This window comes from Actinia tenebrosa, unplaced genomic scaffold, assembly GCF_029948245.1.
Source record: "Actinia tenebrosa isolate PJP-AT-01 unplaced genomic scaffold, QUT_ActTen_1.0 PGA_scaffold10__47_contigs__length_13832649, whole genome shotgun sequence".
NCBI lineage: Eukaryota > Metazoa > Cnidaria > Anthozoa > Actiniaria > Actiniidae > Actinia > Actinia tenebrosa.
In genome coordinates this window covers 5,754,555-5,780,957 of record NW_028292570.1, presented here as the reverse complement: position 1 = coordinate 5,780,957, position 26,403 = coordinate 5,754,555, and the positions used below count along the sequence as shown (strand labels likewise).

Sequence of the window (26,403 nt, the reverse complement as noted above, 5' to 3'; positions counted from 1 at the left end):
TAAATTGATTGATTTTATTAAAATATTCAAACGTTTTGATTTACTTTTACAGTATTACTTGAATATTTTTATTATTCTTTACTAAATATGTTAACCATCGATACTTCTTTTAAAGAAATAGCAAATTTATTTATAACTTGTCGTTTCACCTCTTCTAAACATTTCTCTTGAAAAATAAATACAACTGTTTTATAGACTATATATCTTCTGCAAACTCTCTGTTTTCAGTGCTAGCCGTGATTTCGTGTAGAATATTCATGTGTACCAGTAAAGGGTGGCGGAATTTCAAAGTGTATGTATTGCCTAGTTGAAAATTCTTCACTAAACATTGGTATTTGTGAATATTCTGACGCTAAGATAAGGCTAACCCTGAATCAAGGAATACAGCAGTACTTAAAATAATATAAATATTGACTTTGTACATGTTAAAATAATGAGCTTGTAATAGTGTTTGATATTTAACCAATTCAAACAATTAGAAAGGCTTGGTGGGAGCGGGAATTGAAGTCATCTTAGTCGCTCTGTGGTACCGGTTGCTCTACTGGGTACCCTCTGGTTGTATACCCTGGCTGGGGATCCTGATCCTGCTAATTGTCAAATGATCTACTGTCAAATCTATACATTTATATTTTATGCTATTTGTACAGTTATATAGTTATTAGAATGGCATAAAATATTGATAGATTCGTGGACTGAGAAGGCGAAGTAGAATTAGATGTTTACAAGGGAGAATAAAAAAAACGATGAATGGATAGTTGAGTGGAGGAATGGATGTGTGCATTGTAGGAGGTACATGAAAGGGTTGGATTGTTGAATGGCGAGAGGGAGGTATGGAATAGCAAAGGAGAGATGGGTGGTTGGATTTATGGATCCACAACTGGATGGATGTAAAGAGGGATAGAGAGAGAGGGACGAAAAGAGAAGAGAAGGAAGGTTGAATGGATGGATGGAGGGAAGAAGGGAGGAACCGGAAAGAAAAGAAGGAAGGAAGAAAGAAAGGAAGTAAGGAAGAAAAGAAGGAAGGAAGAAAGGAAGGGAGGGAGGGAGGAAGGGAGGGAGGGATGGGGGATGGAGTGATGGAGTGATGATAAACAAGCGATGAACTTACCTTGTCATCGTGTTCCGTCGGAACTTTCTTTTGCGCCTGAACATCTATATTTTGCTAAAAAAATAACAAAAAGGGGACATCCATCAACACTCAAAATAACAGTAGATATACCCCTCTTGTTTGTCTTTTTCTTGATGCTCGTTATTTCAATACGCATTTAATCGTTTTGTTACTTTTTGTCTTATATTTATAATTATCATTATTTTCATAACTGCTGTAAAAAAATGTCCACAGAAATTAATAAGTAATTAGTAAATAATAATTCTTAAGAGTGGAATAAAACGTATACCCTTCATTATAACTTTTAAAACAATAAAAATAGTAAATAAGAAGTACGTTAGACTCCACTGATTGTTTCTACTTTTTTTTCTTGCGCTCAGTGTTAGAAGTAAAAATTAAGAACACAGCACAATTATAGTGATGTTTTTGTTAGGCAAATGGTGAAAGGCGTGGTATGGAATAGCAAGGGAGAGATGGGTGGTTGGATTTATGGATGGATGTAAAGAGGGATAAAGAGAGAGGGACAAAAAGAGAAGAGAAGGAAGGTTGAATGGATGGAAGGAAGGAAATGAGGGAGGGAGGTAGGATGGGGGGGAAATACTCGTTCTTTCAATATGTATTTAGTCGTTTTGTTACTTTTTGTCTTATATTTATAATTATCATTATTTTCATAACTGCTGTAAAAAAATGTCCACAGAAATTAATAAGTAATTAGTAAATAATAATTCTTAAGAGTGGAATAAAACGTATACCCTTCATTATAACTTTTAAAACAATACTGAAATAGCAAATATAAAGTAAATTAGACTTCACTGCTTGTTTCTGATTTTCTTCCTTGTGCACAGTGTTAGAAGAAAAATATTAAGAACAAAATAATAGAGATTACTTTGTCAAACAAATACGTAAGACAAGTGAATAATGAACGGATTATTGGTTTTCATATTATTCAGATAATAATATGTAATAATAGATAATAGATAGTATAATAATAGATGTGAAAAATCGTTAAGCATAATAGAGATTGAAAATTGCTAGACAATGAAAGTAAGAATACTTCAAGTATGGAAGCATTTAACATCGATATAAATAAAAAAATATTTTCAAAAATGTCTCGGCTTGCAAAAAGTAGAATATTCATTATTAACAATGTTCATTTTTATGCTTTTTTGTTTTACTTTTCAATTTTCACTGATTTTTTTACATTAGTGATAAATGTTTATCATAATAATATTTGCCAATATATGTGTACATCAGTTGATATTCGTAAGGACTTACATTGTACAATCAATTCATGTTGTGGATGAGGGAACATTGTGGACACTGCTATTCATGAATTCAAGATTTGTTGAGGGAAATTTGCAAACGATATTACAGCTAATGCACTAAAGTTTAAGCTAACACTTGCTGAAAACAAACTAAATTCCGTAAAGTTGAAAAAAGAAAGAAAGAGGCATATAGATGCATTTATAATTGCCACGTTTCATTGTGTTGAAAATGTATGACAAAAACATATCTTTCCACATTTTTTCACAAATCTATTTGAAGACAATAAAATGCCAAACACTAAAGAAAATAAGTATTATTGAAAATAGAATGAATTTTAAATTCCTGCTGTACAGACAGGACTAACAAAAGACCTGAGCTAAGAAATTGTTGGCCGACCACGTTGGTTGGTTGAGTTGAAGTAGAAGGAATTTGAATAAGACGCTATATATATATATGGCTGGTTTGGAAATCAAAACATGCCGGACTGTTTGTTGTATCTCTACAGCGCTGTCTCGTTAGATGGAGTTACCTCACTTGTTAGGAGTTTAAAACTGATTGTATTTTACAACAATCACGTTAAATATCAGATATATATATTGTTCATATCAAGAAAACCTTACGGCAAAGTGTTTGTTTGTTTCTACTTTTAGTATAATAAACAGGGATGTTAGGGACATTATTAGACTTTTACTTGAATGATTGAAAAAAGTGGTTAGCTACAGGTCTAGGACTCTATTAATAACATTAGATAATAGAGTATTAGCAAGGTTTGTTTGTGCTTCTATTGATCATCTTTCAAACAATACTAATAATAATTGATTTTCAAATCGTAAAAATACAGAATGGTATTCGAAGTTTCAAGTATATTAGAGAAATGCATAAACATCAAAAACGGTGCGAATGGTGCTGATATTGAACCTATATGTTTTTTTAAATTAAACTTTCAACAAATTAGGAAACACTCTTTCTTCACTAGAAATTCCGAAATATTTTTAGCTTTCACAACATATTTCCATTCAGTCTCCAAACTCAAAGACAAGCTATCTCACTTCCAACATGTCTTCCTCAACAATTGCTCTTTTCAAAATATGTTTTCTAAAAATTGTGAGATAGGAAATATATATAGAGGAAGAGTGCTACAAGATTCCAACACTGAGACTCTTCAGGTTTAATGTTTGAATATTTACCTGCTGATCCCTCAAGCTTTCACTTCCGTTGAAACGGTTATTAGTTGGCTCCTGTAGAAATAATGAACATTAAGTGTGTGAGTAGCAATTAAAAATCATTAACATCGACTAAAGTGAAAACTGCTAAATGACACCCCAGACAGCAAGCGAGCCATTTTGTTCAGCAAAGCTCTGTACGAAGTAAACTCGTAACTAAATTCTTCAATAGCGATGACATTGACGTTACTGGCTTGCAAAAATTTAAAAAATGGATCTTTTTTTACCATGTTTCTTTGGCTGTTTATACTTTAAGTTGTATTTATGGAACAATGATCTATTTTCCTTTCTCGCTCGTGAAGCAAATAAGTTCAAGATGGCACGTGTTGATCGCGAGGGAACTGTTTCTACTGTTGCAAATGCTTTATCAAGCGAAGCAACACTAAATTAAAATAAACTGAATACTTCAATAGCGAATCAATTAATATAAACTAGATTGTAAAATATAAAAAAAATGGATCTTTCTTTACCATTATACTCAAAGAAGAAGTACTCAGACTCAGTTGTAGTTCAGGGATGGATCAAAAGTTCAAATTGCCCCATACAATTAATGTCCCTTCGGGTCCCTTCGGGGAGGAGGGTTCCTAGGAATGCACCAACGAATTGTCAACCCCTGTAAAAGGTTTTTCGCTCTTTTTTAACAACGTAAACGACCAGTAAGAATATCAAAAGATGCTTTAAAAAATTTTATCGTAAAAAAAAAACAACATTCGTATCCATAAACAACAACAATCCGATTACATAACAGGGACATTAAAGAACCAGCATTAAAAAAGTAACAGAGGAAAACTTTACTTCGAACTACTAATTGTGTTCAAGCTACATTCAGAAAAGAGTTGTGCTTTGCCTTTTATATCGAGATAATTTGGAATAACTGTAAAAATACGTGGTACGGACTTGCCGTTACGATGGCCGCCATGTCTGTCATGTCTGAGCAATTTCACAGTATGAGAGCGATCTCGCGCGATGTTGTTTATTCAAAAGAAATAACCAATTTTGTGCCATATCGTTTTTTCAATACGAAAGCTACTTTACTGAAGAATTGATATTCATTTAAATATAACAATAATAATCAAGTGCTCATAGATACAGGGAAACATCGACTTCTGCTCAAAAGCTCAAAATTGCCCCATACAATTAATGTCCCTTCGGGTTCCTTCGGGGAGGAGGGCTCCTAGGAATGCTCCAACGAACTATTAACCCCTGTAAAAGGTTTTTCGCTCTCTTTTAACGACGAAAACGATCAGTAAGAATATCAAAAAACGTTTAAATTTTGTTATCGTGAAAAAAACAACAACATTCGTATAGGAAACAGGAAATCCGATTACATAACAGGGACATTAAAGAACCATGACCGTTACGATGGCCGCCATGTCTGAGAAATTTCACAGTATGAGAGCGATCTCGCGCGATGTTGTTTATTCAAAAGAAATAACCAATTTTGTGCCATATCTTTTTTTCAATACGAAAGCTACTTTACTGAAGAATTGATATTCATTTAAATATAACAATAATAATCAAATACTCATAGAAACAGGGAAACATGGAAACATCGACTTCTGTAGCAGACTGTAATTTTTTTGGAGATTCGATGATAAAAGCGAGTGCAGTGTCCAACTTTCCTTCCAATTTTCCATCCAGTCTCAAGGCATTACAAGAAACTACAACCACGGATATGAAACACCACTTGAAGCAAACGCTAAGCAAAAAACCACAACGAATTGCTCTACATGTTGGAACGAACGATCTTGGTGATAATAAGCTCAACCAAATATCTCACAGCATTATTCATTTAACAAGAATGATTGAGAATGAATCCGACGCTGAGGTCATATTATCAGAAATAATAACAAGATCAGATAAAACACCAGAGGATCGTATTAATGCTGTTAACAACCTTCTACTGAAAGAAAAATTGTAATAAGAATGGTTGGGGACTGATAAAGCATAGCAACATCTCTAAGCCACATCTCAATGAAGGTGGACTTCTCGATCGGTGATCAAGGTGTGTCTATATTAGCTAGCAATTTAGTATTTTTTAAATCTGAATGATGTTCATTAAATAATTACAGTGAACTACCCCTTATACCAGGTTCTCTTTCAGATCATCAACTATGTAATAGCCCGGATTTATACCCATCGAAAATGGTATATCGATTTATAACTCAAATTTATCTCTTGTTCTTCCTCAAACCAGAGGTTCTAAATTGCTGCTATGAATATTGCTAGTCTACCAAAATATATTGCCCAGCTCAGAGCCCATATGCTCACTGAGCCAGTTGATATGATGGTATTACAAATGAAATGAGTTTACCTAGCTATGTGCATGAAAGAGATGTCAGAAACATAAGTGGAGGTGATGTTGCACCATACATTAGAAATGTTGCTTGTTATGACCGTGATAATACACTGTACTAACTTTGAATGGCATTAACCTAGAATGGTTAAGTATTAAAGTTAAAAAACCAAACTTCAAACCATTCTTAATTGGAACATAGAATTCCTATCATTTTGATGGGAGCTTTTGAACGTCCACTTGAAAAATCAAAGTCACCAGCGATTGAGGTTATCATCCTTAACTTTAAACCGTAAGTCCTGTCTCCCAACCCTTCCTAACCTACAGTAAATGGAGGACATAAAAGAGCCTGTTGAATTATTCGTGAAAGAGTAGGGGATTGTCTCCCGGTTCAACAGCCTATCCCAATTTGGAGGCATAACACTAATGTACAACATAAGACAAACATGGAAAGGCACTAATGATTTATTGGGCAGTAATTCTAATACAACATCTATCAAAAGTTTTGTATATAATGATATAAATCATACTGCTCCATGTAAAAAAGGCAATGCTCTGAACTTGCATTTCACTGAAATTGGGCCTAGGCTAGCATCTAAATTGTCGCCCTCCTCAAAGCAGCGCTCATATCATATCACTCCCCCTCAACATTCCTTCAAAATTAAAGAAACGTCTACAACCCCATTGTAGACGACAGAACCCTATTCTGGAAATGATAAAGGCCTTACCAACAAAGGTGACACCAGTATAAAAGATGACAAAAATGCATCCCTAACAATTACAGCCCTATTCCTGTATTGCCAGCCATCATCAAGCTAATAAAATTATTTTCAACACATTTTACAGCTACCTAACAGAACATAGCTTAATTTCAGACTCCCAATCAGGTTCAGACACTTACATTTCACTTTGACGGCTTGACTACATGCTAACAACGACTGGTTTCTTAATATAGATAAGGCACATCAAAACGGAGTCATCTTTTTAGACATCAAGAAGATATTTGAAACCATGCATGGACCATAAATTTTGGTGGATAAACTCTATGATATCTGCCAGACAAGCCTAAATTTATTTTCTTCAAAACTTACAGATTGAAAACAAAAGCTTTTTATTGAAGGTGCACTATCAGATAGCTGTGAAATTAATTGTGGTTTACCACAGGATCTATTATAGGTCCACTTCTTTTCATAGTCTACATATGTGATCCATCTGGTGAGAATGTATGCAAATGACACTAGCATAACTATTATAATTTCTGTTGAATAGAATAGAATAGAATAGAATAGAACTTTATTTGTGCCCTCTGATTTGCAAATTAATTGTTAAATATTTGAAGATTACGATAAAAATTTGAGGAACCACTTGCTACCTAAAAATCGCAATGCTAATCAAGTTAGCTAGCAAGAGACCAAACTAGTCCCAACAAAATGTCAAATGTATCTGTGTTAAATACACACATGGCTAAAAACAAATAAGCTAAGGCTAATTTTGGCAAGACTAAATATATGATCATGGGTAATCAATGCAAGATAAAACATCTTGAGCATCAATTTCAAATCCAAGCAGAAAAATCTCTTGTAAGAGAAAAGAAATATTTTGGAGTTGAAATAGATCAATCATTTACTTGGAAGGATCGAGTAGATACAACATTTTAAAGGAATTTCCAAGAGGGATTTGAGGTCTGAGGCGTGTCAAACAACTTGTACACTACGATAAGTTAATTACGATGTACAACTCCCTTGTACTACCATATTTCGATTATTGTAGTGCTGTGTGGGGGAGTTGTTGGAAAGACGTGTGACACACTTCAGACCCTCCAAAATAGACCTGCTAGAGTGATGACCGACTCCAGTTGTAATAGAAGGTCAGTGGAGATTCTGGATGAACTCAAGTGGGATTATCTTGAAACACGAAGATTGAAACAAAATAGCTAAATTAATGTATAAATCAATTATCAGAATTGCATCATATAATCGGCTCAAACTTTCAATAGCACAAACTCTGTGTATTCCTATCATATAAGAAACTCGACAAATAATGTGTTATTTTGCATATCGTAAATTATGAAGACCAAGGCCGTGTCGGCTGAGGTCTTGACAATTTACGTTATTATACATTGTACTCACTAATCTCCATTATGAACTTGAATGATTTTGACATGATAAATGCAATAGCTGCAGGAAAACCTACAGATATTGCATTTATCATGTCGAGTTTACAGGATATCATCGACTAGCTGAGGAGTCTCGGCCAATGAGAAGCGAAATAGTAAGTAAAATGTATAATAATATAATTTATGTATTCGTTAATTAAATACAAAAATAGGGCCCTTTCATCGGAATAACTTTTGAACTTTCGAGAGAGAGCGAGAATCATGAGAAAGTGAAAACGATTTTCAATTTTTCTTTCGTTTGGAGCCTAGCTCTGTTGTGATTATCCCACGCTGTGTTGCAACAGCTAAAGATAATAGATTTTTTACAAGGAATAAAAAACATTATTTAGCTTAGTTTGCTACCTTATTGTCAACTAGACATTTAAATACATTTTTGATATTATTCTTCCCCCCGAGGCAATTAAATTTTCTTAGAGACAGTTGGAACACGAATGACTTGAGGTCAGTCATACTTGTCAATGTCATGCAAATGCACACACTAAAACTATTTTTAAGATGGCCAATAATGACAAACTTTATAAAATATTATATTTGCATATACCAACTTGTGTACTTCCTAAGAACGCGCGCGCTCTTTGGATAATTGGAGGTGAATATTGTACGATATTCACCTAGACTCGCGTCTCGGAAAACATTCCCCAATATTCACTCCGCCTTCAGCGAATAATTGCTAATTATATCATATATAATATTATTTTCAATTTTTTTTACATATATTCGTTATTAAAGTAAAACTGAAGTCAGTGAAGAATCTTATGTCGACATTTTAAAACTAAAATCATTACCAATGAAAAATATTCAATAATTATAAATATTGTGAATAAAAAAAATCTCTCTCTCTTTCCTTGAACCGCAATACAAATGCAACATGTCAAAGGAACGATAATTTCTCTATCATAACATGTATTCTGAATGCCACCACGCCAAATATTTCCAGAAAAATCCTGGCTTAAAGTCGAATATTTGATTTCTTCTACAGCGTGTGATCGATGGTGTTCAAACGGCCGTTGTAAAGCGTGAGCGGATTTTCTAGCGTGATGTAGTCGATATCGGGTGCTAAGTCTCCAGCCTTCCCATTATTTAGGTAGAGTAGAGCTGATTTTGAAAAAAACCATTAGGCCTCAAATCGCGCTGAAACGTCGCCAGGAGGCTGAACAAAGTAAAAGCAACAACTGCAGCAAGTTTTGAGGCAAATTGTTGAGTGAAACATTTTATTTTCATGACCTTAATCATAACTCGCATACATTCCCTTCCTTTTAAAGACTAGTTTCAGTTTTAGCTATGTTTAATCATTAGATTTACACTCGCATATTTTCCATCTGAATATTCAGCGTGAGAATGTTTTTACTTGTTTTTACTTATATCAGATATATCATTGACTGACAACGGCCATGTCGGAACCTATTTTAAATATACCTAGCTTAACCCAATGTAAATTAGAAGAGAAAAGAATCAGAACAGAAGAGTAATAAAGATCTAACAAGAGCGGTCCATCGCTAACCTTCTTCCTCGAGTCTTAAACGAAACTTAGAGTATTAACAAGATTAGAAAAATAGTATAGAAGGATCCAAATTGTATATCTTACAAACCAGTCATGTTTGATTTCCTATTTCAGAATTCTTTGATAGACTTGCTTTTTTACTGGAAAATTTAGTTGAACCAATTTACTTGAGAAGGTGTTTTGCTGAACTGGAAAATGCGTCGCTCAATAAACATTGATAAACATATGGAAAACAACATTACCAACGTTCGCTATCTCTAACAGCTTAGAGAAAATCGATAAATGCTTTTTCCCTACAAATCATGTCATGCGTACAGTTTTGCCATAAGCCAAAAATTACTTGGTATTTTTTTAATAGTTTAAACATAGTAAAAATCCTTTTTCTGTTTTTTATTGTGATTGAGGCGTGAAGAAGGTAGCTTCAAAGAGCAATGTAGCTTTTAGAAAAACTCTGCGTGACAAATCGCTCTACATATTTAGGAATTGCAGATGACAATAATTTATCAATCAGAGTAGTTTTCGCAATATTGTGAGCATTTACGAGGTTGAGGATATTCCTTAAAGCAATAACACCACGTAAGATCGCTGATCGTGTAGTTTTCGCAACATTGTGAGCATTTACGAGGTTGAGGATATTCCTTAAACAATAACACCACGTAAGATCGCTGATCGGGTTGTGAAATTGCCTTGGAACAGTAAGGCATGTTCACTCAACGTATTTTTTTGCAGACATTCGGATTATCCTCTATATAAAAAACAACTACATAAATCAAAGCAGCTAAAAAATAAAGGCCAACATGTTTGATAATGAAAGCTAAACATTTAGGAAAAGTAAGCATTAATACGCACGCGTACTAAGTGTAGATCAGCTAGCAACCAATTTGGAATTTGCTTGCATGCAAAGAAGTATAGAAACTAAACATTCCTGTTAGAGCCTTAAATGATACCCAAACATATTAACAGGCACACTAAAATAATAAGAAAGATCCCATTTTGGAAGCCCCATTTTTGATTTTTGCAAGCCAATTCATGTTAAGAGGACTAAAAGCACTGATTTAACACATTGACTGGGAAACTTGGCGAATCGCCTTCCTCCATAGGCCTACCCCGGGTCCTTAAGTCGCCGTAATTTAAAGCAACATAAGGCGATTTAAGAAAATATGATGGAATTTTGGGTATTTTAAGGGCGATTTAAAGCAACTGAGGTGATTTAAGTGAGCAAAGTTAGTTTCTTGCAAATAAATAAATAAAATGATTTATCTAATTAAAGGTAAACAAAGGATTGTCTTATTTATACCACTTACGGTATCTAACAGGTGCCAGTATAAAAGCAAAAAATGCCAATGCAAACTGTGATTGATTAATAGAGAGACCTGTCTCAGTAGCCTTGGTTCCCCAGTTTGCATTGGCATTTCTGATCTTATACTGGCACCTGTTAGATACCATAAATGGTATGAATAAGGGTGTTAACACATCCTAGCATGCTCGCACTAAACCTACGAACATAAATTAGTACAAAATATTGCTAAGTTACGCTATTTTGTTTTTGTTTTGTCTGCGTAGATATTAGTGCTGTTAGCAACAATTAATTCTCTCATGAGTTTAGTGCAAGTACTCAAGCAGCTAACATTTCTCACTATGATAACCAGTGTTTATTATAGCAAAAACAATATAGTGGCTTAACCTGTAGAAGCAGTCATATGATAGTTGTGAAAATGGTCTATCATTTCTGCTTCTAACTCTTAATAGACTCTTTGCCCTGATTCCCAAAACAATAAGCTGTATTTTCTCATGTGAAAAAAAACTCATTATTTTGTCCTCCAGTTCAATTCCTCTTGGGAATCAGTGTAAAGGGTCTATACCAACATAACAACACTGGAGTAAGCAGACTTTGAAACCCACAACTTTAATGTCTAACACTACTCATTCCATTGTTTTATGTTGATTTGTGTTCAGGTCAAATGACATCATTATGACAAAAGAGGCAAAATCTGATTTCTTTCATAAAAACTAGCTTATAAATTTATATATATTAAGTCTTAATTGCCTACAAAATATTCTAAAAACAGTACCATATAAGCTTAAGCTTATATACCTAATGCAAATCAAATGTTTTACATACCAAAGATGAAGTTTAAGAAAATATAAGTTTAGACAATAGAAATCTTCAAAAAGGTTTCAGAAACTGTTTTTGCTGTTTCCTTGATGATCCTCCCACGAAAACTTGGTTGTTGACACATAAGCTCAATCTTTTTATATCAGCTTAACTTTCCTTCTCAGGAACCCATCCTATTTGATGCTTTTACGTCAGACCTTAACCAGCAAAATACTCCCAATCCATATCAGCTTCCATAAGCAAGCTTTTTTCTGAATTCAAACACTTCTTCTGAAAATCGTCGAGACTCAAAAGCATTTGTTACTACTTCTTTGGTGGATAAAAAAACTTGGAAGGTGTCTTTTACACAGCGTACGTCTTTCTCGTCCTCTTGCTGACTTTTTCAACGTCCACAAGAAAGCCGCCATTTTGTTCGTTACCAGTCCTTTCAAGCTTTCAAGTACACTTCCCGTAGTCTCAAGACAGTCCCGAATCCCGCGAGTATGACTATGGCGGAAAGAGTGTTAAAAGAGGTTTCAAAGGACCTTTTGATTTCTTGCCTCGTACGAAACCGTAGGGAGAATCTTCCTATCGGCAATGCAGCTAGTGATCCACTCCATCGAAACTGATACAGTTTGATCTGGACGTCCGGGCAATTTCATGCTCTGCAAGCCCTCTTTAAAGGTCACGTCACCCCATTTGTCGGCTGCGACTACTCCCTCCAAACTTGAGAAATTTTTCTCGTTGTAACTTACTGTCCTTACCGACGAAGAACATCCTATCTTTTATATTATCCAAACCCACCCCTCCCTCTCTGCCAATATTTGGAAGACCTACAACAGAGAGAATCTGGGGCGAGAAGTTGTAATTACAACCACAGTTCCTTGCGTGCCAAAATATTTCCAAATGGCGAATGTTATACTGTTTTGTGAATGGCTTTTCGGATGGTTTGTTTTCTTTGAATTTCACAGCGCATTACAATAGTCAGTGTAATAACACCACTAAAATGGAGGAGATGACTAGCTATAAACTAGGATGAGCTGCATGCGAATGTGAAAGTGATCGGAATGAAGGGACCAAAAACCACATATTTTAGCAAGATTGACTTCAAAATACATTAAGACTTATAGAATTTTAAAACCTTATCCATTTTAGAATTATCTAACATAAAATGACCCAAAAGAGATAAATAAAACTTAGCATGGCAGCTTATATCAGTGAGGTATTCTGGCTGCTCATATATAGCATATGTCTTAATATTATTTACATATCATATCTGATTATTTTCATATTATGAGTATATATCAGTTTGTTATTATATATATGATTATAGAGTACAAACATGATGATTATGATGATGATGATTTAGTTTTATTACCATAATTTTTCAAAGTTATTTACAATATAATATTGAAACAGGTATTGGTAATAGCTACTCAGTAGTAAATAGTGCTAATTAAACAATAGAAAACAATAGGATTAGCATAATTTAGTATTTAGTGGTATTTATGTTACACACTTATAGTGTTTGTACTAAGTGACATGTCTTAAATATTTACATAATATTATATGTCGAGTTAATGCCAGTTTTTTATTATTCATATGACTATGAGTGCTCTGCTATAATAGCTAGGACATTTGCATTGTGGTGTCATGAACCTCTGCTACCAGAATTCCTTTGTTTTGTTCATTTCATCAATTTTCTTATTTTTCTCATGAGGGAATTTGCAAAGCATTCTGGTAATGGTGGTCAAATAATGCATGAATGGATGAATGATAGAAGTAATGAAAACAAAAATGCAAAACATAAGTCTGAAAAGATCAAACTTAAGGCATCTTAAGGCGACTTTAGGCGATTTAAGGCGATTTAAGGAGATTTAATGCGACTTAATGACCCGGGATAGGCCTATAAATTGCTCTATCTCAAATTGTGAATAGCATCGTCTAGAAGACAATCCAATCCTACAAAATGTTGAATGATTTCAAATGTCAGTGCTTCTATTGCAGAATTGCTTGAAAGTGCCCAAAATATTACTAATTCTGAACGCACCATCGTTTTTGCTAGTTGGAATTGTTTTGCAAGTTTGTTTGAAACCATTACTAACCTTACGGTTCCTTTAGCCTCTAGTCATTTCCTTGAATGTAAAGCTTTTTTTTTTTTTCATAAGATATAATGTAAAATAAAACTAAATCAGAAAGAAAAAATGCACTAAATATATATATATTTTAGCAATAGAGACTAAGTTCTATGACTCTACCGGTGAAATAGAGCACGCGGGATGTTGGGATAAACACGAGAAAAGTTCAAAAATCACGAGCCGTTTATCGTCTCATCAAATTTGCAATTCTCCACAGTTTGGCAAATAAGCGAATCACATTCGTCGCACCTTTTCTCATTCAATGGAAAGACGAGTCTGACAAATTAGTTTTCACAAAAATGTCTTGAAAAAATTCATGAAAAGGATGTAAACATTAAGATTCTACAAAAAGGTTTGGAAAATCCGACTAAATATTCAAGAACAAGTGACATTTTCGTAAGATTTGTACATGATGTGCACATTTTTGGATCTTGCACGCTCAACAACATTGGGTTTTGTCAGATTTGCTTTTAACCTGTTTTCCATGACATCAAAGCAAACCTCATATTTTGGGTAAGTTTTATAGCTTTGTTATTTGAGGGACTGTTTAGGAACCTTTTTGCTCTACTCCTAAGTGAAACGAGACTGTATTCGGGCCATAGTTTTCGCCGCTTTCGACCATAATCATATTTTGTAATCACTACCAAATCCTGCAATCTGATTGGTTCAAAGGAGTGCGATTAATTCCCAAATCGCATCCTAAAAAATAATTATTTTTAAACAATAAAATAAAACAAAAAATCAACCAAAAAAATTTTTTTAGATGTTTTTTTTTTGTTCGCATTTAGTTCTTCTACTACATTGAATGGATTATTCTGCACTCTTTATTGTGTCTTTTTCTTGTGTATGATTACAAAAAGGATATGATTAAGTGGTAATTGAACTTCGTGTCATGCAATTTTGGTCTGAAATCAAACTTGCAATTACAAATCGCACTACCGCTACGCAGTCAGACCAATTGCAAATTGCACTCCACTCAGTTCAATTACCATCATAAACTGGCTGTAGGTTGCCTCAGCGAAAAATCTATTCTCAAAACTTGCTGTAGCATTTGCATTTTGCATCTCTCTCTCTCTCTCTCTCTCTCTCTCTCTCTCTTGATTAAGATATTAAAAAAAATATAATTTCAATCAAGATAAATTACAAGAACTTCAAATTAATTCTGAAAATTCAAATTTTTGGAAAATTTTAAAATCGGCTAATGAAGAAATTCGAGAAGAATCCATACCTCAGATAACAGAACAAAATTGGATAGATCATTTTACAAAACTTCACAAGAAACCGTCTTTAAGAACAGAGCAATCAGTTCTTGTAAATAATTTACATAAAATAGAAAGAAACAATTCACAGATAAATGATATTCTTAATTCTCCTATTAGCGATGAGGAAATTCGCTCATCTGTCAAATTACTTAAAAACAATAAAGCTGCTGCTTCAGACAGAATAAGAAATGAAATGATTCGACACAGTATTTGTAAAATATGCTCTGCATATATCAAACTTTTTAACTTAATCTTGAAATCCGGTACTTTTCCGGACACATGGTGTGTTGGTTCATTAACACCTATTTTTAAAAACGGAGATATATCTGACACTAATAACTACAGAGGTATATGCGTATCTAGTTGTCTGGGTAAATTCTTTTCTGTGATTCTTAATAGACGACTTTTGAATCATGTTCAACAAAATTCTCTTTTACACAATTCTCAAATTGGTTTTATGCCTGGTTATCGAACAACTGATCATATTTTTTCTTTTAAAACAATCGTTGATAGGTATGTTAAAAATGTTAGCGGAGGAAAAATAAATGCTTGTTTCATAGATTTTAAAAAAGCGTTTGATTCCGTTTGGCATATTGGATTGCTAACGCGTCTACTAGATTATAACATTAAGGGAAATTTCTACCATTTAATTAAAAACTTGTACTCTAAATCAAAATGTTTTATTAAACTGGATTCAAAACGTACAAAGACGCCGGTTTGATTATGCACGTGGTGTCCGACAAGGATGTATTTTAAGTCCTTTATTATTTAATCCAGTATACCTCAATGAGTACAACTAGATCGAATTCCAAGGTCAGACCCAATAATTCTTCCAAATAATACCAAACTTACTTCTCTTTTATATGCAGATGATTTAGTTTTATTATCAAAATCAAAAGAAGGTTTACAAAACTGTATCAACACTGTTGCGGATTTTTGTAATAAATGGCAAATGAATGTTAACGAGAAAAAATCAAAAATATTAACTTTTATTAAGAAAACGTATAAAAAAGTCAACCAATCCTCTTTTATTTTGAATAGTAATGAACTTGCTATCGTAAATGGATTTACTTACTTAGGTGTAAAATTAAGTTCTACAGGTAATTTTATTGCACATTTAAATCAATCAACAGAAAAAAGCGCTTCATGCATTCTTCAAATTAACTCAACTTGTTGATTTTAAAGAATTAAAAGCGAAGGTTTGCTGGAAGGTATTACCGAGTAAACAAACGTGGCGTAGTTAGTTTTTCAAAAAAACCGCTAAAAATCTGAGAAATCCGAGAAAAACTGTTGGCCTAGCGGCGATCTCAAAAGTATGCAAATTTTCAGTTGAATCAAACCAGTCCAAAAACAACTAACGTATACAGAATAAGAAAAGGGTATGAAAACTATATGTTTATAAATTGATAGAAGAGATGTTTTTGATGATATTTAGAATTGAGTGGTATTCACTCATAGATTTGACCCTTGCTACGCCAAAAAAAAATTAATCAAGTGCGCACCTTTTTTTCTCAATGAAACTCACGTCATGAACTTTTTAGATGTACTTCTAGAACATATCCAAAAATCAGTTTGGGTTATTGTATTTTGTGTTCATACGGAGGCCGTGAACATTGGGTATTTTTGACAAATACCTTGACTGAAATCGACAAGTGTTTGTTGTTTCTGGTCGCTATTTTCTCATTCGTTTCTATTTTCATCCGGAATTAAAGCCCGAAAATGCATTTCCTTTAAAAAAATACCTTTCATTACAATTTACATTTTATAATTTACATTATTTTAGCAGTTACAACATTCCTTTTGTAGATTCGGATTTCGGGACAATCCCGGTATTTTATTTTCCTATTCGGCTATTCGGCGTCTTTTTGTAAACTTTTGTACATTTTCATTTAGTTTTAAAAGATGGGCGATCCTTCGCCGCGAAGTGGATATTATTAAAATAGGCAATGGGGAATTACCGTGATTGTGGAATCGGAATGGAGACTGAGACGAGCAGTCTCCTTTACTAACTACCCTCGCCTGGGGAGAAGGTAAAAAGGAGACTCTGCTCGAAGGGTACACTTCAAAGTGTCATGAAATCTTTTACTTGTGTTTTCATGAGGAGAAATCTTTTAAATTTCAAAAGTAATTTCTAATTGTCAGGGAAAAAAACATTAGTTTGTGCTTTTACCTTTTTTTTTGGAGGTGGGGGGGTGGGGGGGTGGGGGGTGGAGGGGAGGATGACCTTATGCTTTCCTCACTCCTTCCTTTCTTTCTTCCTTCCTTCCTTCCATTTTTCCCTTGCTTTTCCTTCCTTTCTTCCTATTCCTCCTTCCCTCCCTCCTTCCCTCATTCGTTCGTTTTTATGCTTCTTTGTTTTCTTTCTTTTTCTTTTATTTGTTTTCAATTTATGGAATTTAACATTTATGTAGTGTTAAATTCCCCGCCCTGTCCAGGGTACACAGGAAAATATTTGCTGTTAAAATCGTTGAGCTACGCATTAAATCTCCCGTATCTCCGTGCATTCACACTGTTAAATGCATGCGCGTTAAACCCCCGGTCTCGTCACATTAATTCCCCGCCCTGTCCCGGGGTCGGGGTCGAGGGCTTCCGTTGACTAGTGTATTACTCCGGCAGCTCAGCTGAGCAGCACGTCGAACTGAACTTTTAACCAAAATTTTCGTCCAGCAACGTTCTAATTCGGGCATGTACATGTTATCATATGGGATTTTGCAGAATGCCGACAAACGTGCATGAAACTGCTTTATAATTTGATTTAAAAACATATTATCTTTAATGGCTTTTGCATGTCCATGTTCCTTAGTTAAACTGCATTGATTTCGTGCGATGTAAACCGTACCCAAAATTTTGAGATTTCTCAAAAGGAAAGTTTTTAAAACTGAAACTATCTTATCAGGTGGAGCAGGTAAAATCTTACAGTAGGTCTTCAATTGTGTCAGTTTTACTGGCTTAATCCGACTGTTATTAATTTTCGTTAGAGAAACTACCCGAAACGAATGTTGTAACTGCTAAAATAATGTAAACTGCTAATAAAAGGTATTTTTTAAAAGGAAATGCATTTTCGGGTTTGAATTACGGATGAAAATAGAAACGAATGAGAAAATAGCGACCAGAAACAACAAACATGATTTAAGAATGATTAAGAGTGATTTAAGAAAAGAATTTTATGAAAAGATTGATTTTAATAGCAATAATAAATCAGATTATTTAGCATGCACATTTGATTTATTTCATTCAAGTAACGAAAGCGTAATCCAGTATTTGTCAAAATTTGTTCACAAATGTTTTAAACTTCGCCAAGAAGAACTTTCTAAAAGCAAAAAATGATTTATTTTATTGGAATAGCATTCGAAAAGTATTTAAACGATTTATATATATGTATGTATGTATGTGTATGTATGGGTATGTATGTGTGTGTATGTACATATGTATGTGTGTGTGTGTGTATATGTATGTGTATGTATATATATATGTATGTATATGTGTGTGTATGTATGCGTGTACATATATATATATGTATATGTATATATATATATATATAAGAAATCTGTGAATCAATTTTCCGTAAAATAGTGCTCAATACATCGATAGAAGTAGAGCAGAATATTTGTTTGAGAAGAAAAAGTCAAGACAACATTTTTCCCGACAAGCCTGTTTCGATATATATATATATATATATATTTTAAAATATGGAAATGGTTTTCTTTTTAACATTGAGGTTGAGAAGCGAAAGCATAGAAGTTCCATAGCTTCAGGAAACTCAGTCATCGTTAACGTTGCGATTTCTTTGCTATAATTCCTTATTGTTCTAAAAACAGTTGGATATTAAGACCACTGCGGTTGACTTTTTCGTAACAATTTATATTGAATGTTTACCCAAAATTCTTTTTTCGTATTTTAATGTGCCAACACAGCTTGAGCTTTGGAGCCATAGCAATATTCTTGGGACAAAGAACGCTGTGTTCAATTATTTTTTTGTGTTGAGAGGTTATTCCGGGCGAAAGCCCTTGGAATTAAATTCGGAAAAAATAATTTCCGACTTCGCTGGGAATCGAACCCACGACCTTCGGTATATATATATACATACATACATAGTACATATACTCTAATCCTGAGAAATAAAACAACAAAAGTTTGAAGCTATAATTAAATATCCATTTTAGGCGTGAATATATTTCAGAGAGCAAAAGCGAAAGGCTATCTTTAATCCCTTTTAAAACATTTAGTTAAAAAAATAAAATAAAATAATAATAATAATAAATAAGAATAAAAAAAAGAAAGAAAAGAAAGAAAGAAAAAATAAAAGTAACCTAACTGAATCAAACGTCTTACCTTTACTTCAAATCAAATCTTATAGGAGTACTTGGACGGCACGGAAAATCGCATCCAAGGTCCAAAATCCAAGATCGAATGACAATTATTTAAATCCATTTTTTTAAAAAGGAATTCGATTTTTTTTTTCCTACCTTGCGAGCAGAGTCTCCTTCTACCTCCTCTACGGGCGAGAGAAGGAAAGGAGACTGTCGAAATCCTGTCTCTTGTTATTTGAGCATGCGTGACAGTTGCTTAGAAACGAATTGATTTCCTCTCCCACTCGGACAAAAATATTACTTCCGTTTCCGGTAAATTTCGCGCGTGATACAGACGAGGGGACAAAGCCCGCTTCTAGTCTAAAACGCAAACCTACGCTATCGATGAACACTGTAAAATAGCCACAAAAATCATCTTTTAAAGAGTTTGAAAATAAATCTTTACCTCACAAGAAAGGCAAAAGGACCAGCAGAAGTAAGAAAAGTTCTATCTTGAAAACCATCGTTGGCTGCTGGTTCCTTCGCCAAGGGAATCGCGAGTTGATAAATTAAGGACTTCCCATATCCTGTTGGTAAAGATACGAAGGTAACCCTACCAGTGATAAGTATAGGTAATCGTATGGAGCCGAGTAAAATTAATGTTTAATTTCACTTGTGTTTTCAAAGCTTTGAAATTGCCCGAGTCGTGAAGCTTTGAAAACACAAGTGAAATTAATCATTAATTTTTAAAACGAAGAACTATACTGACGATTACCCGTTTATCATATATAGGGCAAAATTCGAAGAAAAAATCCATTGATCCTGAACTATCAAATCGAATGTAGTTATGGTTCAAACGAATTTCATTCAGAATAGACCTTATTCGTGGCGTGACAATGTTTTCCCAATTCAGCGTGATAAACCTCTGGGGGAATGAAGAGCTATTGTTTTGAAACTCGTCGGGATATCATCGTTATTCCTTTCGTATCCTTTGGGATACTCATGAATTTTTCGAAGAGTAAAAACAAAAGAAACTGAATCCCCTGGCGGTTTGTCACGCTGAATTGGGAAAACATTGTCACACCACGAATAAGGTCTATTCAAACATAAAAGATCGAGTCAAAAATCATAAAAACATGCATAAAACTATATTCCTACCAACAAAATTCTTAATCTAAATCAGAATCCAAAGGAAGAAGCCGATTAGAGTGGCGTTTTGATTAAGTCCAGACCAAGATGACTGTGCTGCCAGCCCAGCGATGCCGTTCAAGATGACAGTGAAGTTGTACACATTTCGGATTACTTGAGTGGTCTTTCCCGAGACCCATTTACGGAAAACATTAATCCATACACTTGTACACTTTCTAGTGTTATCATTTTCGCTTGAACTTTTTAATTTCATGGTTTCTTCGCCTGCCTAATTATGCAAACATATGAAGCCATTTTGGTTTGGGGAAAAAAAATGTTTACGGTTTGCAAGCGTTGCTAGGCAACTGAGAAACCAATTATACTCTAGTATTTCGGCCCCGCGAATTACGGAAAAAAAGCCCTCCTTCATTAGCCAACATTGGAAAAACTTGCCCATACATTTGGAATATTTGCTCTTTTCGGTCTTTTTCCTCTCTTTCCAAACCAAAAGGTTGTTCTTAAAAGTAAAGTTATATAGCACAAGTAAACTGCGTGACAAAACATCTATGACCCGTAAATCTTCTGTCCTTTCGCTAACTACCGTAGTTAGCGTGTTTTCGAGGCAACGAAGCCTAAGAAACCATAAGAGTCGAATGTATAGGCAAACAGATAGTATGAGCTTATAAAATCAGCAAAAATACGGTTCTAAATTTTAACAAATTCCTATGAATTATATATCAAAATGTTCAGGAAAGCCCGGGGTTTTCAAATCCACTTCTGTTTTTTTTTTTTTTTTTTGACAGGTTCTGTTTTATTTCAAGGAGAGACGATTTTCTAGCTTGACCCCTGTCATGCATTTTCTATTGTAAAATACATCCAATAGCGTACATTCAACTCAAAAAGTACGGTGTTTTTTTTTTTCAATAGAATTCAATCTAAATCATATAATACAGTCCGTGAATAGTTGAATTAACTGAATCCACTTCTGTTTTTTGCCTATATAGTCATTATTTTGAGAAAAGATCCAAAAACCGTGTTTTTGAGACATAATTTGTATGGGCTCACATGAGGGGGCGTGAGCTTGAAATCGTAGCTGACCAAATGTTAACAGATTGTTTTCTGATGCATCATCGAGTAATTTTGCCCTGTATTTGATAAACTCTGTAATCGCTTGATGCTGATAATTAGATACAAATTGAAAGATTTAGAAGGAAAAAGCTTTTCAAAAACCTTTGTAATAACTTCGCCAACTTTGGTCGCCATTGTACTATAATTGTGCGCGCAGACTTGGTCATCGGTTTAATTCGTTAGTTCAGTCGTGCGCATGTAAACCAGGTAAAACCAGTTTGACTAGCCCCAAATCTTTGGCGACGGCGACTTCACAGAAAAGACAAGAAAAGTCTCCTTTTTTTTCTCCCGCCCGTAGAGGAGGTAAAAGGAAACTCCGCGCGCAGGGTATTTTTTTCCAGTGGATTCCCTTTTGTTTTGTTTTTTCAGTACAATTCTCAACAAATGAAATCCCCAAGTAATTTACCGAGCTATTAAGCATTTGGTGCATCAAAGCATAGTTAATATTAACTATGATCAGAGATCAGGTGGTGATTGGCTGATTTTGCACATGTTTTTCCTGGGTATACGCAGTAGCAAAAGTATGTCACTATTGATTTTTGGCTTAATTGTGTTCGGGAAGGAGAAGTGATTTCATAATTTATAAATATTTTATCGTGAAAGCGAAACAGCAACGATAACAGAAACGCTTTGTTTTGTATTTATTTGGCCAGAATGGGAAGTACAGCTGGCATAGGTTGACATGGGTTCAATTTCCGGACTTGGTGTCCTACATAAGTAGAGTTGCTTATTGTTCTTGTCTGTGCTTCGGTCTTTCTCATTTTCCCCATTCATTAATTCATCCATCTGTCCGTCGATCCATCCCTCATTTTTCGCTGAAGCAACTGAGATCTACGGCTGGGAAACATTGCTTTCAGGAATGGAATAGTGCAATTTATGCATACCTAGCCTATAGCAATTCTTGCAATTCTTTCGACAGCCGCCTGAGTCAACTATTTAATATTTGTATTGCAGATTAGCTAAAGTTCCTTTCAGATGTTAAAAATTAAATGACATTTTTGGTATTTAAATCAATGCGTTTTTAAGAAAATATATTTTAAGGATAAGAGGATAACTGAGAACGTTCGTGAATTTAACGAGTTCTCAAGAACAAAAGACATGTAGAAACCGGCTTGTGAAGCAAATAAGCGTAGATAAAGACAGACAACGCGGCTTAAAAGTGAAAGAAGAGGAGTTCTTACGCGTGACTTTAGATAGATGCCAGGTTGTCAGTCATATTAATTACATAAGTTCAAGCAGTACAGAAAGTGTGTAAAGCTTTTAAGTTGTGACGTATTTCCAGGTCCCATAGCTCAAGAAAACTGCTTTTATAAAACAAAATCCTCCACCAAAATCAATTAGAACTTTGGGCAACGAATCCGGTCATGACTGAAATTAATAAAAATTACATATCAGTACAAATTCAAGGTAAACCAATCAGAATCGAGGATTCAACATTATGTTGTGATTTGCATTTCCCATGATTCTTTAATGGTGTAATGGTAGTTTGATCAACACGAGATGATAGAGACCTTTTTTAAGACCTTGGACATCTATTCACAGGTCTCTTTCATTACGAGCTCACCGTTCGTCTCGCTTCGATGCAAAAGCCCGGCTACCTTTCAAGATGGCGCAGGGAACCGTGAAGGGGAGTATTGGTGGAGGCGAACGACTTGTAGAGTGAGGTCTAAAATATTTTTCAAAAATAATGTGCCACTTTCCCCCTTTCCCCTAGCAATGTTGGTTTATGTAGTTTTTTTTAGCCTATGAAGCTGTTGGCTGGTAAAATGCATGCAAGACAACAATTTATGATCAATATTTCATTCATAGTTTTAAATTATTGAGTTTGAAGGACAAGGCAACGGTAACTAAGAAGAGGTGGTGTATCGTTAGGATGGTTAATAAACACCAGAATTTCTTGGATGGTTTTATTCCAACGCTTGACCATCCATGTGACAGGAATTTTACATCATCATAACTTAACACAGGGAACCCATACACGGAGTTTAAGGTTATTACTTTACAGACGGAAAATCAATGCTAGTCGCCACAAGAACAGTCATGAATTAGCTGAATATAAATCTAGATGCTAAATGTAATACTTACTGATTGTCACCCTCCTTTTTTGGACATTTTTAGTACGAGTACGAACGACTGCCGTGGAATATTTGGCAAATTTTTCGTTATAAAAAAGCTAGATTGCAAGCGCCATGACACTTTTTAATGGTAATACCACAGGTAGCCCAAGCTTGGTTTCTGTGGTGTCCTGTTATAAGGAAATGTATGGGGAATCATCAAAAATTTCAATAAAATCATTGAAACGTGAAATAAAGCCTCGAAATTTTACCCTATCATTGAGAAATAGCACTTCTTTCGCTCTGCGTGGTTATTTTTTGAATTTAGCCCGTTTTAAGGATTTTTTTCCCCACCAGTAAGAAACAAGAGAAGGTTGGAAACTCGGGATCCAAAAGCGAGCCATCACGAGTCTTTGAAACCTCGTACGTCTTCGAATTTTCTTTCCAGCGCCAAATTTTAGTCATGACCCTTCTCTCACATCCCTATAGAACCGAGAAAGTCGCATTAGAGATTAGTCTTCGCGTCTTTAAGCCATGAAATTTGCCTGTATTCACATACTACCTCGCTTGTTCTGACCCGTACTTGGAGCTCACTGTACACCAGTTCAACGGATTTCTTTCGGCAACCGACCCGAGGTCACGCCGGAAGTCTTCGTATCGTAAATGCGGATTCGATTTGGATATTGTATTTCTTCGAAATTATGGTGAGTGTATTTTTTAACGGCCTAAGATACGAAAGTATTTAACTTATGATTTCGAAAATTATGGTGATTGTATTTTTTAACGGCCTAAGATACGAAAGTATTTAACTTATGATTTCGAAAATTATGGTGAGTGTATTTTTTAACGGCCTAAGATACGAAAGTATTTAACTTATGATTTCGAAAATTATGGTGAGTGTATTTTTTAACGGCCTAAGATACGAAAGTATTTAGCTTATGATTTCGAAAATTATGGTGAGTGTATTTTTTAACGGCCTAAGATACAAAAGTATTTAACTTATAATTTCGAAGATTCATTCTCCATTCCCCATTCCCCATTCTCCATTCCCCATTCTCCATTCTCCATTCTCCATTCTCCATTCCCCATTCCCCATTCCCCATTCCCCATTCCCCATTCCCCATTCCCCATTCCCCATTCCCCATTCCCCATTCCTCATTCCTCATTCCCCATTCCCCATTCCTCATTCCCCATTCCCCATTCCACATTCTTCATTCTCCATCTCCGCATCATTAAGGCATGGCTCTCAGATGAAAAACTGTTTGGCTATATCATAGCCAGTTTTCTACGAATCTTCCCCAAACTTGGTAAGTTAATGTCTTTTGTGAAAAGAAGGAACCTTAGAGCCTTGGTTACCATGGAAACTAAGTCACGTGACCACAAGGCCGCCATCTTGGATTTTTAAACAAATCGTTTGCAGTCGTATTGAAACTACTTCAAAAGTCCTGAAAATCCATATTCCTTTTTATATTTGCAATACCTATATGGATCTAATTAGATATCTTGGAAATTATATTAAGTTTAATTTTTAGAATATTTTCTGTATTTTCCAAAAAATTAAAAATATTCTAAAAATTAAACTTAATATAATTTCCAAGATATCCAATTAGATCCATATAGGTATTGCAAATATAAAAAGGAATATGGATTTTCAGGACTTTTGAAGTAGTTTCAATACGACTACAAACGATTTGTTTAAAAAATCCAAGATGGCGGCCTTGTGGTCACGTGACCTGGTTTCCATGGTAACAGATATGCGGTAATTGCTTGCCTTGAAGAATTACTACTACGAGCCAAATTTGGGAAATAAACTGTCAAAGATATGAATAAATAACTGGTTTTCCATCACTTCCTCAAAAGAGCCATGCCTTAATGGTGCTGAGATTCTCCATTCTCCATTCTCCATTCTCCATTCCCCATTCTCCATTCCCCATTCCTCATTCTCCATTCCCCATTCCTCATTCTCCATTCCCGGTCATTCTCCATTCCCCATTCCCCATTCCCGGTCATTCTCCATTCCCCATTCCCCATTCCCGGTCATTCTCCATTTTCCATTCTCCATTCTCCATTCTCCATTCTCCATTCTCCATTCTCCATTCTCCATTCTCCATTCTCCATTCTCCATTCTCCATTCTCCATTCTCCATTCTCCATTCTCCATTCTCCATTCTCCATTCTCCATTCTCCATTCTCCATTCTCCATTCTCCATTCTCCATTCTCCATTCTCCATTCTCCATTCTCCATTCTCCATTCTCCATTCTCCATTCTCCATTCTCCATTCTCCATTCTCCATTCTCCATTCTCCATTCTCCATTCTCCATTCTCCATTAGCAGCAGTAAGGGGGACTCGCGAAGGGGGTACCGGGAACGCCCGGGATTACCCGACCCAAGTGGCATGCGTCCCCCGCGGGAATTACCCGTAGGCAGGTATTTTGGTTAAGATATTTGTCTTATATACGATGCATGAATGTAAAAAGTTCACCAATGACTTCTGTGTGATTTGTCTAAGACCCAAAGTTAACATACCCAAGCCCAAGGGGTTCTGGTGTTGTGGTAAGAAAATGCAAATAGAAGACGACACGTCAGCACAGTGTTACGAGTGTGGTAAGAATATTCGTAATGCCGTACCAAATGCTACCAGAGAGCAATATTACGCCAATGGAGGTCGTAAGAAGACCCCATACAAGAGAATAAAATACTTTAGGGACTGGATGAGTCATATCCAAGGTTATCGACCGG

The 26,403-nt window shown here is 35.0% G+C and overlaps 1 long non-coding RNA gene across 1 annotated transcript; it reads right to left on the bottom strand.

Annotated features, from left to right (window-relative positions):
• On the bottom strand, nt 1-19,580 carry LOC116286574 (uncharacterized). Its single transcript, XR_016119193.1, has 4 exons — nt 19,398-19,580; nt 3,562-3,612; nt 1,109-1,162; nt 1-584 (listed from the first exon to the last, which is right to left on the bottom strand). It is a non-coding gene; the product is annotated as an uncharacterized LOC116286574 (long non-coding RNA).
• Nucleotides 19,581-26,403: the final 6,823 nt, after the last annotated feature.